The 18942-nt window shown below is 33.9% G+C and overlaps 1 long non-coding RNA gene across 1 annotated transcript; it reads right to left on the minus strand.

Moving 5' to 3' along the window:
* Nucleotides 1-11743: 11743 nt before the first annotated feature.
* LOC131034109 (uncharacterized) lies at nucleotides 11744-12506 on the minus strand. The gene is made up of 2 exons (XR_009103743.2): nucleotides 12217-12506; nucleotides 11744-11912 (listed from the first exon to the last, which is right to left on the minus strand). It is a non-coding gene; the product is annotated as an uncharacterized LOC131034109 (long non-coding RNA).
* Between the last annotated feature and the right edge of the window lie 6436 nt (nucleotides 12507-18942).

Here is an 18942-nt window from a genome sequence, read left to right on the forward strand (position 1 = left end):
ATTTTCTACCAAAAAATTTTGATGTAAAAAATTGCCAATAAAATTAATATTTTTCTTTTAAAAAATGAAAGATTCATCAATAAAAATTATTATTTTTATCCAAAATAAATAAATATTCACCAATATTTTATATCTTTTTTTACAGGGGGGTTTCTTAAAGTTATCATTGAGTTAGGCCCTCTAAGAATGGGTGTTTTAGTCAGAGCATCCTTAAGAGTGGAAAACGCATGATCACAAGAATATGTCCAATTGAATTCAGCATCCTTTGTTAAGAGACCATACAGTGGTCCTGCTATTTTGTTGTCTTGGATGAATCTCCTGTAATAACCTGCATGTCCCAGGAAGCTCCTTACATCTTTCTGCTTTGTGGGCATTGATAGATTCTTGATCACTTCAATTTTGGCAGGATCCACCTTAATGCCTAATTGAGATATATGGTGACCTAGTACTATGCCTTATGTCATCATCATGAAGCACTTCTCACTGTTTAGGGATAAATGATGATCTTCACACCTTTACAAAATCTTTTCCAGATTAGATAAGGCGTCATCAAATGTGTCTCCATAGGTTGTGAAATCATCCATGTAGATTTCCATTCTGTTGAGAGATGTCAGAAAATATGCCAATAACTGCCTTTTGAAATGTTGCAGGGGCATTACACAAACCAAAAGGAAGGACTGAATAAGTATATGTTCCCCAAGGAAATATAAAGGTAGTATTCTCCTGATCCTCAGGAGCAGTTCTGATCTGATTATATCCACTAAATCCATCCAAGAAAGAGAAATATTGCTTGCTTGCTAAATTATCCAATACCTGATCAATAAAAGGTAATGGAAAGTGATATTTCTTTGTGGTTGCATTCAGTTCTCTATAATCAATACACACTCTCCACTTACCTCCTTTCTTTGGTACAATGACCAAAGGAGATACCCACTGACTATCAGAGATAGGATAAATAAATCCTGCATCTAACATTTTTTGTAATTCTTGCTTGACAATTTCTCTTACTGTAGGGTTTACTCTCCTCTATGGTTGCCGAATTGATTTGCACTCCTTGTTGATGTAAATTTTATGTGTGCAAAGCATAGGATCCAATCCCTTCATATAATGATATTCCCAAACAAATGCATACTAGTGAGTTTTTAGGAGTGTTGCCAAAGATTCATGTTGTGTTGTGGACAACTTATTATAGATATTAAGAAATTTTCCTGGGGAGACTTCTAATTGCTCAGTCAGTGCTATCATGGTTGCTTGACTAATAGAAGGGATCTTTATTTCATGTGGAAGTAATGCATGCAAAAGGTGTGCTTGATTTTATGGTACTGAAGTAGAAGATGATAGTAACATCTTTTGCAAAGGACATGAGGTATAATCATATGTTTGACAATTGTTCTGGAAAAGTTGGGATCATATCTCATCCTCATCTTGCAATTCCAAGATTGAATTCCTTCCGATCATCATTAATGGTTGTAGTGAATTAATCTCCTCTACATCATCACCCAAGTTGGGCCATACTGCAGTATCATTTTCTTAATTAGGCTTGGCTAGTGGAAAGAGAACAAGTTTCTTAGTGGTATTACCATTGGAGATTGTCATATCTCCAGACTTGCACCCTATGTAAGCATCTGCAGTAGCCATCCATGCTCTTCCCAATATAACAGGATATCCTCCTAGAGTGGCTTCGGGGGATAGAATCATAAAGTCTGCTAGATACTCCCAAGAGTCCAAGGTGACAATAAGGTCTTCAACAACTCCCTCTGGGGTAACTGTTGAATTGTTAGCCAATTGCAACACATTAGGTGTGTGCATTAGAGTTGTAATATTCAATTTTTGCATCGGGCTCTTGGTCATAACATTTATAGTAGCTCCCAAATCTATAAGAGCATTTTTAACCAAAAATCCATTAATGCTTATTTCTACCACTGGACTACCAAAATCAAAATACTTAGGAGTGATGACTTTACCCAGCATAATATCTGCCAATTGACCCAGAACATGGTCAGTTTTTAGGTCTTTTCTTTTCCTTTCTGGTTTCTTGAGACACATTTCCCTTACTACTTTACTATAGATGGGAACATCTTTAATGGCTTGAAATAAGGGTATTTTGACACAAACATGCTTGAGCTAGTCTAAAAAGTCAAAGGTTGGCTCTACTTTTGGTTCTTTGACTGCTAACCTATGAGGAAATGGAGGGTCTGACTCACCTATTTGTGCTTGCTCAGTGTCTCCTTTAGGAGTAGACTATGTGACTTGAGGGTGATCATTTTCTAACAATTCCTCCTATTCAGGAGAGAGTTCAGTAATTATTGGTGAATGAGAAACCCTCAAGTCCTTTCCTGAGCGGAGTTGCATGTTGTTGATATTCACAGCATAAGCAAGGTATTGGATAGGGTCAGTAGCAAACGCCTGTTGCTGTAGTTTATTGTTAGGATTTGTTGCAGGTTGTGTTGGCAATTGAGTAGGCCCGGGTGGATATGCATTTGGCCTAGCTTGAGGTAATAAGGCTTGTTGAGGAGGAGGAATAGGTGACTGCATGTAACCAGCAACTTGATTTTTTTCATTGTTGTCCTCCTCTCCATTGAGGTGTTGTCTGTCAGTTCCCTTGAGGGGGTTGCCAATTCCCTTGAGGTTATTGCATGTTCATATTCGGGTAATTTGGCCATGAAGGATTCTGGTTTCCCCAATGGTTTTGCCCATAATTTGACCAATTAGCAGTATTTTGGGACTGTCAATTTCTATTAGCATTGGGACTTACATAAGGATGATTAAAAGAGAGAGGTTCTAAAGGCATACCTTATCTTGGTGCCCATGGTCTTCTTTGTGCAACAAAGAAAACTTGTCCTTCTTCATCCTCAATTGGTTTGAATTTTGGATACTCTCGCTTGCTTTCAATGCTTGAAATATTCTTGCATATGTGATCCCTCTTCTTCTGTCTGCAATGGGGGCAGTATTTTGACAACATGGCTTCTACTTCAACATGCTTCTTATTAGCCTGAAGTGTGTCCAATTGTGTTGCCATGTTGTTGATAATGTCTTCCTTGAAATACTTGAGTAAATGAGTTATCTCCATCCTGGAGACTGTTGAAGATTCTTTTTCAGATGTAGACCTAGGTCTATAGTATCTACCTTTCTTGGCAGAAGCTCTTAAGTACTTATTCAGCTTGAGTAATGTCTCCTCCTCCCATGAGGTCAAGTGCTTCAATACAGACCTCATTAATTCCCCTTAGAAAGATTAATTTCATAGAGTTTGCATTCAAGGTTTTATGTTTGGACTTATTGACACTGAACATGAACCTCTCAAGATAATCTTCTAGGATTTCATCTTCTTTTTGTGCCAATCGGAAGATATCATCACCATGACTATCCATTCCACTGCAGTAATATTTATATTTTGTCAGGAATTTTTCCTTCATCTCATCCTTGGTAGTTACTGTATCCCTACCTAGACTCATGAACCACCTAAGAGTGGCTTCCTTGAGGGTAGCAAGGAATAGCTTGAGTTTATGAGCATCAATAGTATAGTCATAGCTTCTGCAGAGGATATCAAATTCAAACAAAAAGGTATATGGATCTTCCGTGACCAAGCCATAAAACTTTGGAAGAGAGGAGGTTGGTATATTCTTCAGAGTTGCATTATCATATTTATCAGGAATGGGGAACTCAAAAGTAGGAGGTGGAGCAGCTCCTCCTCCAACACCCGCCATATTTGGTTGATAAAGAACCAAAGGTAGAATATTTTCCTCAGGGGGCTCAATTAAGAAATCAAGATCACCCTCTTCTAGATCAAAAATAGCTTGGTTTCCAGCTGTCACAAAAGCATCAACAAAAGGATTTATATCAGGAGCTTGGTAAGGATTTATCTCAAGGTTAGATTGAGAGGGAAGAAATCTTCCTAATGCACACCTTCTTCTTTTTCCCATATGCATGTAGATTTTGCTTCAATTGCCAATATTCCTACACAAAATATTAGGTAATAGTTTTAAACTGTATTTCTCAGTTAACTTACATACTTGACTAACTTTTAATAAAATCAAATAAGGGCTTAAAGATTCTAAATTCTATATTTCCAATAAGTTCTTAGTTTGACACTTTCCCTGGCAACGACACCAAAAATGTTGGTTTCTTACAATGCATTAGTAATAAAGATTTGTTTCCTTGACTAGAAGGCTCAATTCTCTGCTATCACTAACTCATTTATAACGAATTCATTCAATTGAAAACCTGGGAACGTATACTTGAAACAGGACCGCACTATATGTGCACTAAGAGACTTATGAGGAACATTAATTCAAAATTGAAATAAGTAAACAAGAAAGTAGTGGAAAACGTCAGATTTTAACATTGCTTCTACTGACATTAACATGGCCTTTTGAATGTGAAGCTTATAATTATATGCGAGAAATAAACTAACCCAGTTGGTAACTAAAACTTTGCTTTTCTTTGGCTGTAGGAATAGTCACAAAATGAAGTTTCTGTAGCTGCAGGACAATCAACTGAAAGACCTTAAACAAAAAACTTAAGATCAATAGTAAACTTACTTAGAAAAGCATAGAAATGAAAAAGTGTGGATGCTCCCCAAGTGCCCCCCCTTGGTTGAGCCTCCAAGATTCTAACTAGACCTAAAGATTATAACATCATCTCATGCACATTGAAATTCTAAACAACATATATGACAAAAATGAAATCTCTTGCTTCATTAAACTTTGAAAGCAAAGTACATTAAGTATTTGAAAGATAAAAACTATATTATAAACTTCATCCATAACGGATAGATTTATAGGAAATTCAATAGCTAACTAACTACGTAGCCAATCCACTCCCAACAGACTAGGAGGACAACTTTTATTGAAAGTAAAAGCATAGAAGGGTGAATCATCCTAGGACTTAGTCCAATGCACGAATATAGGCCATGATACCCTCTCGATCTTCTCAAAAGACCGGCACACGTTCTAAAACAACAACCAATCAACTACAACTGGGAGATCTACTAGGGTCATCAACTTCCAAATTGATTGGTTTAGCAATCCTTATTTGAGTAGGACTGCAACTCTCTTAAAACAGCGACCGATGTCTCTTCGTTGGCTTAGTCTCTCTTCCATCTACACACATATAACTTATTGCACAAAAACACATACTCAAACAATATTACTTCCAACCAACATTTCATCAAGCATTCCCATATCATTAAAAGAGATTTATCATATCATTAAGGTTGTTTTAATAGATGGCAAAGTTTATAGGTTCAAGCTGCAAAAAGACTTATATCCATCTTAACTGAAATGCCTAAACTGTAAAATGGCAATTCGAACATACCATAAGTCCATATAAAACAACCAAAAAGACTACCCATCAACATCCCAAAATGAAATTAAGCAAAATTAACTGCAACTTTGGAACATTTAAACAGAAAGGAAAGAAACACTATCATCATACCAATGAGGAGGGAAAGTATCATTAGGGTGTTTTTCCGCCCAACCACAGACTTACTAGTCCCCCATGCCATATCCGACTGGATTGGCCCAACCCTTTGTAGGGAGATAACAGGAAGTTGAACTCATGCCATCTAAGACTTGGTGTATAATCCAACACAGCTTCCTAGTCAGTCATACACTATAGGATACCCCTAACTAGTATGACCTCTGACTAGGATGTGTATCTGGACTATAGAACTGACTAACGCTCATAAGAGCACCATCTTGTCCAAAGGTTTTCAATAGATGCAATTGCACATAAGTGTGAAGTCAAGTTCCACCCTTCTCGGCTGCAACTTGAGACTTTGGGACTTAGATTTGTATTAGGGTCTTTAAGTTTTGGATGATCATTATCGCAACCACTTAGTGACCAATTTCCACTCATGAGCAAAGCAGAAATTAAGCAGACAGACATTAGTTCTTAAATAGTTCCCTAATTTGTTCCTTTCTCATGAGTTTAATTTACAATAATGCCCTTGTTGTACAAGATGAGATAGGCTGTAGAGATGCCAGCTCTCTTATACTCTTTTTTATTTGTAATTTTGTCATTCTTACCGTGACTCTGCCTACTATGTTATATTAAACAATTATGTTAAACTACTTATTGAGTACTGAAAGCTACTCTGCCTGTCTATCCTATTCCAACTAGGGAGAAATTGGCCATCTTGCCATACAAGATTAATCTCAAATTTCTAGATCAACTTCTCAGCTAATAATAGTACGCATCTCATGTGTTTCATAATGTCTTAGTTAAACATGGATTCTGAATTGCTCATTCATTTCTTCTTGGATTGATTTAAGTATTATTGCACCTCAATGGTTTAAGTGTTTAACTAAGAATCCCAATCAGGTTCCCTTAATACAAGACTATAAGGACCAATTTAAATTTTATAGCAGCTATTTTTAAATGAATTAAATTCTGCTATACTGAAAATGCACAGTTAGACTGTAATAATAGTCACACTATAAATACACAGCCAGACTGTAATAATAGTCACACTGTAAATATACAGCCATATGCAATATACAACCATATTATACTTACTCAGCAAGTAATAATTTATTTACTGATAAAAAGTTACTCTCTGCTGTTCATAAGCACAGAGTTTTATATATTTCTGGCTATCAATAATTTATCATAGTCATACACTATTGTGCCCTGATTTTTAATTCACAGTTGTCAAGTTAGTACTCACAGCCTTACCTCATAATGCTTAGTGTGATGTACTATTCTTCCACAAAAGAAAAATAATCACAGCCAAACATGATAAGGTATGGTGAGATTATAATAATCTAACATAAGCTACAACCATTCTGTAATACTACACAGCTTATATAAGTTCCTTTTGTTAAAAGAAAGAAAATGACATGGCCATACATTTCAAGGCACTATATATATGTATTCATTTCTAGTCCACAAAATTCAATTCACAACCATTCTAAATATGCACAATCTTGTTGTGTGGTTGTGTATTAACATGTTGAGAAAAAAAAAAAAAAAAAATTTGATTATGTCTACAAGAATGAAAAACACAACTAGATGAATATTTCCTTGTATTCTTTTATTTCCCTACGCACAAGAAAATATACCACAGCCATTTCCATTTCCCAATAAGAAAATGATTTCCAAACTAATATAAAAATTCCTTATACATTTTTCATAGCATACCCCTCCTTATTTCGAACTGAGAAAGAAGAATAATGCTTGCACAAATTTATTAAGCTTTCACAGAAAACATAACCTAGAAAAGTGAGGAGAGAAACGTCTGGGTACGGCTTCCTACACAACGCCTAGACTCTGGAACCCTCTGAGCCTCCCGAATGTATAACTTATGTATTTTCGTTTGCAGAAAAAAAATGAACTTCAAGATAGTAGAATATGTATCGCTAAATGCCTCACGATATGGATTAACCTCCCTTTTTTCCCTAATTCCTCTACCAAACACGTCCATATCCTTACTCCATCCCCATGCCTTATTCCTTGACGGGAAAGGTAGAGTAGTCATGCCAAAAGCCTGCTCCTATTGAACCTTCTAGAAGCATTGGGTTTCTTTTTCATTTAGGTTCACTTCATATTCTTTTCTTTTTTAATGAACCTCTAAAATGAAAATGAAAATGAAAATACATGTCCTGAAAGGTTCATATGCACATATTACCATATATTATGCCCACTAATATTATGTTTTAACCATTATTTCATATGTATATTGATACATTTGTCTTACCAATATGAGCTTTAGTGGCTCAAACATTATTTAAGTTAGTCTATTTAAAATATGAAAGTCTCCCCCTTCGCAAACTTAGCTTTTATTTAAAATAGTCAAAATAGAATTGGCTTAAGCATAAAAATAAAAAAAAGAACATTATATTGAAAGAACATAAGCATTATATATATATATATATATATATATATATATATATATATATATATATATATATATGAATTTATATATCTTATGTATACATGTACATGGGAGTATGTATATGGTTGTATTGACCGTGGTACTGATTACCTACATATGCATATTCATATATACATTTATTCGCATATATATATACATGACCAATGGAATTTTTAATTTAATTATTAAGAATAATAATAATAAATAAATTAACAAACTAACTTGGAAACCAACCAATGACTTAGAGTCATGAAACCTTAAAACCTCTAAACAAACCAATTAGGGTTACCTGACGTGACAAGCTGACGAAAATAACATGGTCAACATGAGACGACCTGACTCACTTACAGTTAGGGTTTCCAGATGGCATGAGTTTTCCCTCTCCTTACCTCCCGACCTAAAGATACTTCTCGTCCCTTCTCGGAGGACGACAAAATCCTACACACACTTTGCCAGTTCAACCAATTAGGTCAAAAATTTTGTCATGATCCTGACATTTTCAAAATATCATTAACAAAAGTAAAACTTCTTATTGTCATAATGTTAACTATCAAAACATCAATTTAACAATTATGAGTCATCAATTTATTGTTCTAAGCACAATTAACATCATTCAATTATGCATAAACATCTAGGGCACGTTCATTCAATTTAAAACATGAAACGTCTAGGGCACGATTAAACATCTCGCAAATATGAAATAGAACTACTAGGACACACATATAACATGGTGTAATTATAGCATATAAACAATTATGGCACAAGTGGGATGTAACATATTAATATTTATATTTTTATTAAAAATTAAAATTAAAATAATAAAAATGTTTATATTATTAGTATCTTTGGACATTTAGATTAAAACAACTAACTTTTTCCTATACATGAACTAATAGGATTAGATTGTCAATAAAAGTGTCTCTTGAGATTTTTATAGAAAAGAACTTACTTAATCTTTGCCATGAACTAATAGGACTAGATTGTTAGTAGAAGTGTGTCTTGATATTTTTATAACAAAAGACCTTTTTAATACGGATGCTACATATAAGTTTCATCTTCCAAAATAAAATGAATAATAAAATTAAAATAATCACTTCTCTTTACATGTCTTAAATATTCTAAGGATAAGAGGTTGAATTTGCCTATAAGATAAGGAAAACCTATTTATTTTGCTAGAATGTTTACTTTTTGTTTATAATTATGGTCACCTAATTTAAATCTAAAATGACTATTTATTTTTTATATTTTGAAGCTTATTATAATAAGAGTGACCTCTTGCCACATATTATAAGGAAAGTATAGGGTGTTTAAAACATAATGTGTTTCAAAACATAATGTGTTTTAAAATACACTATGTTTGTTAGTCTATATTTCACAACATACCCAACCCTTCCTAGATTATAAGATCTCCAAGTATTATTTATATCTACTATCATTTACACAATTGTTGTGAACAAAATATAACAACAAACAACTAGATTATACAAGTTAAGACCTAATGAAAAAGAAGCTTTGGGCAATCATTTTCTTTTTGGGTATCTAATTCCTTTCAAGATAGATGTAAGTTCATTTTAATTCTCATCTAAGTTGAGTCATGTCAAAACACCCATTAATAAGTGTAGACACCTAAAATTGTCCTCTTTAATTAAATAAATATTTTTATTTATTTTATTATTTTATTTTAAGTCTTCTATTAATTAAATAAATTTTTATTTATTTAATTGATTCATCAATCCTCTTCTAAGCTTTTTATAATTTAAATAAATACTTTTATTTATTTAAATTGTCCTTTTTCTAAATTAAATAAATATTTTATTTATTTAATTGATCTCACTTCCTCTATTAATTAAATAAATCTTTATTTATCTAATTAATTCATTAATTTTTTCCTCTATGACACATGTCACTTGTCTCTTAATTCTTTTCTTACCTATCCCCTTCATCATTTTATTATTTCTTCTACCTACCCTTTAATCTTAGCTGACCATTTATCATTTTCACCTTTTAATCTTATCCCTCCATTTCCTAAAGTGTCTTCTATATAAGAGGATGTTTCCTTCATTATCAACCATAATCACCTAATTAGTCAATCAATCTTAATCAGTCAATCAATCTTATGCAATCAAGCTTTCTTGCGATCAAGCATCTTCAACCACAATTTGTTCTTTGTTGAGCTCTTGTGCACACATAAAATATGAGAGCAAATATATCAAACAAGATCAATGGACATTGAAACCCTACTTGACATGTGAATGGTAATATTGCTTTATTTTGTGAATTTTCATGATCTTAGGTATCTTCATTGGTGTATGGTGAATGTTTGGTTGTAGAACTAGGATTTTATTTGTGGTTGGATGTTTATGGTTTTACAATAGGTTTTTATCATCAATTTTCACCGTATAAAATAAGATTGATAAAAATTAAATGATGAGCAATTGAGAAGCCACAATTACCTCTTCATGAAACATGAAAACAAAACTTTTATAACGTACAATATACTCTATAGTTCCCAAAATATTTCTCAACTATGACAAAAAAATTGTAAATCTAGAAATGTAAGAGTAAACTATAACTATCAACCCTTAGATCATATTCATGATCTCTTGTTAAAAATACTACACTTTTTTTTGTCTTTTATTTTTATTCTGGACAATAATATCTTAGTCATTATTTAAATATTGACTTGTTAGATCTAGACTTAAATCAATTAAAAAAAAATAGATTCACATAATGTATGACATTTTTTATTTATTAAAAAAGAAATCACAAATCTTAACAATCATTAAAAGATGGTAGTTTAACTAGCATATCAAAGCGTTTAATTTTTTCATCTTTCCACTTTAATAAGATTTTTTAAATATAAGTATGCTAGAAGAAAGACAAAAAGAACAGGCCAAAACCTAAGTTACTATATCCATTCTAGATTTGACTTTTGCTTTAATTAATAGAAATATATATAATTCTTCATATTTATAATAAGTATATATGACATCTTTTATATTTGAAAAACTAGATTTTTTTTTCATGTTTCTCGTTTTTAATTATGGAAATATATAAAATTCTAAATGATTTTTAAATATATGTGAAATTTTTATAGACCGTTCAATAATGAAATTAATGGTTTAATGAGTATATATGACATCTTTTATATTTGGAAAGTTATATTTTTTTTTTTTGATATTTCTATGTTTTAATTATAAAAATGTACAAAATTTTAAATAATTTTCAAATACATGTCAAAATTTTATAGACCTTTTTGTAACTTGTATAAAATCTTAACATATTAAAATGTGAAAAAAATAATTTTTAAATGCTTTTGAGAGAACTTTTCCAAAGATTTTCTCAAAATGTAAATCAATATAACTTACATCTTATCTTAAGATAACACATCTTAAGTTCATAGTACCAATAAATTTTCTCTATCAGTAGTTATTTTAGGCGCATGCGTGTGATACCAATGAGTTACAAAACAAAAAAAATTGATATGAAACTTCTAGTGGAAAAATAATAATTTAAATAAAGACAAAAGGCACACTCTTAAAAAAAGAAAGATTTTTTTATCAAACAAATTTTTTAACAAATTCAGAGTTTAAAAAAAAAAGTATTCATAAAATATGCAGTAGCCATGAAGACTGCAAATAACAAAGATCCAAACATTGTATTCTTCATTATAAGGGAGAGATCATGTGTTTCTCTTCTTTTTAAGATCAAACATGAAAATAAGCCTTCTTTTGTGAATCCCATTGTATAGAGCCCAATTTGTTCGTTTCTGGGAAGCGCATCTTTTGAGAAAAATCGTATTCTTAAACAACAGAAGAAAGATGATCAAATTTAGAAGACAATGAATATTGCATATCAAATCAGACCAAATAAAAGAAAAGTGGGTTTTTGATTGGAACCATTTTCTATACAGAGGGCACATTGCTTTGTACCCAAAATTAAGAATCACAATTTCAAACTCCTCCTCTTACCCATCTATGAATTTGGCTCTGCAAAATGTGAAATAATTGATTGCCTGTAATACCATAAACCCTCGAATCTGCAAAAAAAAAAAGACACGTTTTTACTAAAAACAGTCTGCGAGACCCTTGAATCTACAAATAACGCCCATGTTTTTGTAAAAACGGGCTGCAAAACCCTCAAATCTGCAAAAAAAAGGCCCATGATTTTGTGAAAAGCTAGCTTCACAACCTTCAATTTTTAAAAAAAATGGTAAAAATAGGTCTGAAATTTTGCCCAGAAACCCTAAGCACTGTAAAAAGACCACAAATGTCCATAAAAGTTTAGAAATAGCAAAGATTGAAAAAAAATCACCAAAAGATCAAGTCTCTATGAGGCCATACCTGTGCATTACAAAGAATCCAAGCTCTTGAACAAAATCGAGGTGGGTGTAGGGGCTCTGCTGGTTATGAGCTCGACTAGCCAAAAGAACCACGTTTTTACTAAAAAATGTTAGTGTAGGTTTTTAATATTTATTTTTTCTACGCATTATTAAGCATACTTGGGTTATATTATGATGGTTTATGTGAGGACATATGGCATAGTCCTACATACACGTGTCATTTACACCCATATTTGGGTGGTTGAATGTCACACCCTCTTTTGAACTCAGTTGCCACCTCCCCATAACCATTTGTTTGTCCCTGCTTGAGTTTGTTTGCCACATGTTTGGCATTTCTAAGTAGGCACAACTCCCATCTAATTTGGTTATTTGAGAATTATTATTCCTCTTGGAATTATGTGCCCACATTTTGCTATATAATCAACACTCACTTCTCCCTTATGAGCTTAATTCAAAACTAACTCAGATGAGTTCATATCAGCTCAGTCAGTACAAGGGAGCGTTGATCCATATTGTATCTTTTGGAGTGTGATAATATCATCAATTTTGTTATTGCACCATATTTCAGCATTTCATCCTCTCAGTTGCTCTCGTGTAGAAAGTTGATCTTGGTTTTGCAGGTGATCCTGGGAGATTGAGTTCATCAATGACTTTGACATGGTATCAGAGCTTCCAGATCTGCAAAGCCCCTTCTCGAAATTGGGAGACATTCAACATTGAGCCTTTGTTTGGTCCATTTTCAATCTAAAAGGACATCACGGTTGAGTCTAGAAGGTTGAACGGATGAATTTTGATATAAAATACTCCATGTCTTGGTGAAAGTCAAATTTGAAGCCTCACTTGCATAATTACGATACGGAAAATATTTTTTGGTAGAAAAAAAAAAATTTCATGCATTAAAAAAAATCATTATTACTAAATTGCAGGTTTTTTATTTATTTTTAAAAAAATCATTATTTATTTTTTAAAAATTATTTTTGAAAAACTTTATAAAAAAAAAATTTGAAAATAATTTGAAAAAAAAATAAAAGTCAAAAGGGTACCGACAGGGTACCCTATCCCTATCGGCCTCGTACTTTTGCGGAGGTACCGTAGGGTACTATGGTGTAGAGGTACCACAACCCCTCGACCTCGTGTAGGCTTTAAAGCCACGCACCCCTTTGTGGGGTTGGGGTGAGGCTACGACCCCCCAAAAAGAATTGTTTTAATATCTTTTTTATTAAAAAATTTAAAATTTCAAAAATAAATAAAAGAAAATCGAAGCCCAAATTTGCTTCGGCTTCCATACCTGCGACCTGTAACCTTGGCCTTCGTACCTCTACTTGATGATACTGTAACTTTTTAGAAGGCTCTTCAAATTTGGCAGTCCTATTATCTTTATTTATTCATTTTGGCATTTCTTCTAAATCTGGTGGAAACTAAATGTGTTTGGAGGTATTTCAAATTTGGAGGGTCTTTAAACAATCTAGCAGTTCTTCTATTTGGTGTTTTTACCAACTATAGTGATGTTTCGCCAAATTTGGCAAAGTTGGAATTTTTTAGCAAACCATTGACCCCCTCACCATTGAGAGTTTGATTTTTGTACCCAAACTTTGGAAGCTGATATCTCAATCATTCGGGCTCCGTTTTGCAAGAATTTTTTTTGATTTGGGGCAAAATTTTGCAAGCTTCACAATGTTGGAATCAGATTTTGCTCAAGTGGTCTGGATTTTCTAGAAAAAACAAGTTTTTGCTCAGATCTGAAGGACAATCTCAGTTTTTTCAACTTCAAATGGTTATAACTTTCACATATGACCTCAGATCGAGATGTTTCTTTTTTTTTAAAGTTGATATTTTTTCGAGCACTATCCATTGGTGCTATTTTGAGGTTGTAATTCTGACATTCTATTGTATCTTAAGTATTTGAGTCCACATTTGGACATTGTAAAACTTTGGAAAACACTCCAGAATTGTAAACGCACTGATTTATAAAGTGCCACCATCATATTTTTTAGGGGGGATCATTGATTTAGTGAATTTAGGGGGGTGATCTTGTGTTGTTTTATTTGTTGTGTGATAGTACAATGGGAAAAACTCAAATAGAACTCCTAACTCCATATAATTATGAAACATGAAAAAAATCAGTATGAATTATCTAAGAGAAAAAGGTTGCACTAGCTATGTTAAAGAAACCATTCCTGCACCTACTGATGCTAATTCTCTTCAAGCATGGGAGATCAATCGTGAGAGAGCTCTTGGTTACATTTGTTCACTAGTCTCTTTTGATTTAGAATTTCATCTTGAATCATGCAGGGCGCCTAAGGAGGCTTGGGAGACTTGAAAATTTGTTTGGTAAAACTAATAAGATTGGGGGTTATCAGATTGATAATGATATGATGAATCTTGATCCAAAAAGTTACAACAACATCCAAGACTATATCTCCAAGATAAAGCAACTAAGAACACAGTTAACGAATTGCAAGATTACTAAGGAGGATTTACAATTGATTCTAAATGTGTTATCCAAGCTTGGTCCTGAGTATTCTGTGTTTGTTTTTGGCTTTCATACCAACAGGGTTTCTATGGGAACTACATATGTACAACCCCCTTTTGATGCATTTGCATGTCTTCTAATCCAAGAGGAGGTGAAGCTAATTCAAATGGGCATCATCAAGACTTCCAAATCACAAGCATTGATTGATAGTGAACCTAAGGTACAAAAAGAATCAGGGCATCTTGATCAAAAATAGAAGAAGAAAAAGAATAAGTCACAAAAAGAATTTGAATCCTCTTCCTCAAAAAGGGAATCATCTAAAAAGGAAAACTCCACTTGTGCATAATGCAAATCAAGGCATGGTGAACATCAATGTTATTTAAAATAAATCGATGAGTTGAAGCATCTTTTGGAAAAGTATAAAATCAATCTACCATCAACTATGTTAAAGGATTTGACATCTTCATCTAATTCAAAGTCAAAGAAACAAAAGGGGAAAGCACTTGTTGCAATGGAAGATTCTGAGTCGAGGAGATGGATCCTTGATTTTGGAGCTTCACATCATATGGCTTCATCACAGGATATATTATCTTCATTTGAAACATGTTCATCACCAAACATGCTGATGGCTAACAACACATATATGTGTGTTCGTGGGAAAGGGTCTATTGACATAGACAGAGCATCATTCAATGATGTCCTTTGTGTGCCCTCATTGTCAACAAATATCCTTTCTATCTATCAGACCACACATGGTGGTGAAGGAAAAAGTGTGGAGTTCACTCCATATTCTATGATTATTCGAGATTTGCATAGCAGAGATATTGTTGCGGTTGGGGAGGTAGATCATTAATCTCGAGTATACACCTTCTCATATTTTTCCTCTATTGTTCCTTCGACGGATGTACACACTCATGCATCTAGTGTGGACACTTTTGAGGAGATTCAATATGGTCAAGTGAATCTTGGTATTCTTTCATCTGAGTTTCACAAGAAATGTGTTGATACTTCATCTCCTATATCAACTATTGTTTGCGATGATATTGGTACTGCTACATCCATGGCTCCTATTGATTCAATGCGGCAAGACATTCATTGTCTCCCAGACACAGCTACTTGGAATGAGTACTTGACAGACATTGCAAGTTTGTTTTGTGAGTCATATCTTCCAAACTTGGAGGACACTACTGAGTACATTCATCTTCTCTTTGATGAAGTTACGTCGTCTTTTTCAGATATTAAGGGACTACCTTCTTACCCTCTTGTTATTTACGCATACGATCATTCCTCACAGTTTGACATGATTGTGGCCACCATTGAGCAGCATTTGGAGGAGGCACCTTTATCTTTGGAGGAGATACCTTTGTCTCTGGATTTTGTTCTACATCCATCTCCACTAGGTTCTGGAATATGATCTTTTGCAGTGTGGCCTAGAACACTTGATTTGATGGTGACAACCTTCAACATCAACATGGGTACACCTGAGAAGAGTTTAGAGACAACATACATCATCTTTCTTCCTACATATTCCTTTCAAGAATGGGAAGATGTCCTGCATTCATCCTTGATTTTATTTCTTCCTAAGGGAAAAAATATTGTTCGGCAATCTTAGACCATCTACAACTTCTTGTGTCGAGCATTCACCAACAATGCAAGAGCTTCTGTATTGAGGTACTACATGGTCTTTCTTCTTCACTCTTGGGAGAGAGTTTTGTCCTACGAGTTTTCTCTTTCTCATCTTTTGATAGGTTTCATCATTGTACATGGTTACCTAACATGGCCTCATAGCTGGGACCCATATTTGCATCTTTGCATCTTTTCACCCACCTAATCTATGCTTAAGGGGGGGTGTTAGTGTGGGTTTTTTATATTTATTTTTCCTACACATTATTAAGCATACTTAGGTTATATTAGGATGGTTTATGTAAGGACACATGGGATAGTCCTACATTCACATTGTCATTTACACCCACATTTGGGTGGTTGAATGTCACACCCTCTTTTGAACACCTTGGCCACTCTCCCCCCTCCCCCCCCATAACCATTTGTTTGTCCCTACCTGAGTTTGTTTGCCACATGTTTGGCATTTTCCAAGTAGGCACAACTCCCACCTAATTTGGTTATTTGGAAGTTATTATTCCTCTTGGAATTATGTGCCCACATTTTGCCATATAATCAGCATTCACCTCTCCCTTATGAGCTAATTCAGAGCTAACTCAGATGAGTTCATATGAACTCAGTCAGTACAAGGGAGTGTTGATCCATATTGTATCTTTTGGAGTGTGATAATATCATCATTTTGTTATTGCACCATATTTTAGCATTTCATCCTCTCTGTTGCTCTCGTGTAGAAGGTTGATCTTGGTTTTGTAGGTGATCCCGAGAGATTGAGTCCATTAGTGACTCTAGTAAAAACGAGCTACAAGACCCTTGAATCTACAAATAACCCCATGTTTTTGTGAAAAGTGGGCTTCAAAAACCTCGATAAAAATAGGTCTGAAATTATGCCCAGAAACCCTAAGCATTGTAAAAAGACCACAAATGTCCAAAAAAGTTTAGAAATAGCCACGATTTGAAACAAAGTCACCAAAAGATCAAGTCTCTGTGAGACTATACCCGAGAATCCGAGCTCTTGAACAAAATCAAGGTAGGTGTAGGGGCTCTGCTGGTTATGAGCTCAACCAATCCATTTTCTCTCTTGCCCAATCTAATTTTGGGAATGTGTGGCTTTTTAGGAATTTTTAAAACAATTGAAATTGCTTGCGCGGGATACAAATTTTAAATTTGTTTTGGTACATTGCACAAGAAATTGTCGTTAACAATGTTGTTGTCTCCCATTCTTGCTAGTTGTATGTCCTTTTTTATGATGCCTGTCATTATGTATGGTGCTTCTATGTTACCATGCCTTTTTATGTGGAGAATAGCCACAAGTAAGTGGAGCAGTCACTTTAGGTGGTAGTTGTACAACTAAGCAGAAAGCCTGAAATGTAGATGGTCATCAAATTAAATGATTTATATTTTTATCGAGGATGCGAAAATATGAGCGTAATATGTCCCTCCTCGTAATGATATAAATATTTCATCAAACGACCGCATTATTTTGGTCAACCCTCTCTTGAGAAAACTTTTTGGAAACATGGTTGAATGCAGGAATAGTAGTTGGGTAGAAAAAGAAAGAAAGAGAGCTAAAGTACAGGCTGGTTTTAGACCAAAGCACTCCACTATTGTCCATGGTGTTAACCTCATATTCTTGGTTAATAAAGTATGGGATACACAAGATGGTGAGGCCTTTTGCTACTTTGTAGATTTTTAAAAAGCTTTTGACACAATACCACACAAAAAACTTTGGTATAGAATGGAGAAACTAGGAGTCTGAAATGAGCTTACAACAGCAGTTCATAGGCTTCTTGAGTAGGTCAAGGCTAAAATCAAAACCATGGATGGGATGTCAAAGTGTTTTGGTAGAAATATTGGTGTCAAGCAAGGTTGTCTGCTCTCCCCGGCTTTGTTTGGATTATATATTGACAAGTTAGAAGAATGGTTAAACAAGAGTAATGGACAAGGAGCTTAGCTGGTTAATTAATGGAGGAGTTTAGCTAGCTAATTATGTAATAAAATTACTTCTATATGTGGATGACCTCATTTTATTTGCCAAAATTGCTTATGGTTTGAGGCAACACTTGAATGGCTTGAAACCTTTTGTCATGAGGTTGGGATACAAGTTAATACTAGCAAAACCAAAGTGATGATCTCCTCCTTGAAAAGAAATAGAAACACTCACATTAACGTTCTTTTTGAGGGTAATCTGTTAGAAGTGATGAATGAGCACAAGTTCCTTGGGTTTGATTTTCACAACAAACTCAATTGGGAAACATGTAGAGCAAAAAGAATTTTAGGAGGATGGAAAGCACTATATAACGTTCTTTTTTAGGGTAATCAGTTAGAAGTGATGAATGAGCACAAGTTCCTTGGGTTCGATTTTCACAACAAACTCAATTGGGAAACATGTAGAGCAAAAATAATTTTAGGAGGATGGAAAGCAATATATTCCTTACAAAGTAGATGTAGGAATACTGAATTATGGGATTGAAAAAACAAGAGAATGTTTTTTGATTTGTCGATAATCTTGGTGATCCTCTATGGATGTGAAATTTGGGCTAGCAACGTATTAGATCAAAAATGGAGGCAAGTGTAAAGATTTCAAAAACAACTAATCACAAGCAGCCTCAAAATTAAATTTGTTGTCTTGTATGA

Source organism: Cryptomeria japonica, chromosome 10 (genome assembly GCF_030272615.1).
Source record: "Cryptomeria japonica chromosome 10, Sugi_1.0, whole genome shotgun sequence".
Lineage (NCBI taxonomy): Eukaryota > Viridiplantae > Streptophyta > Pinopsida > Cupressales > Cupressaceae > Cryptomeria > Cryptomeria japonica.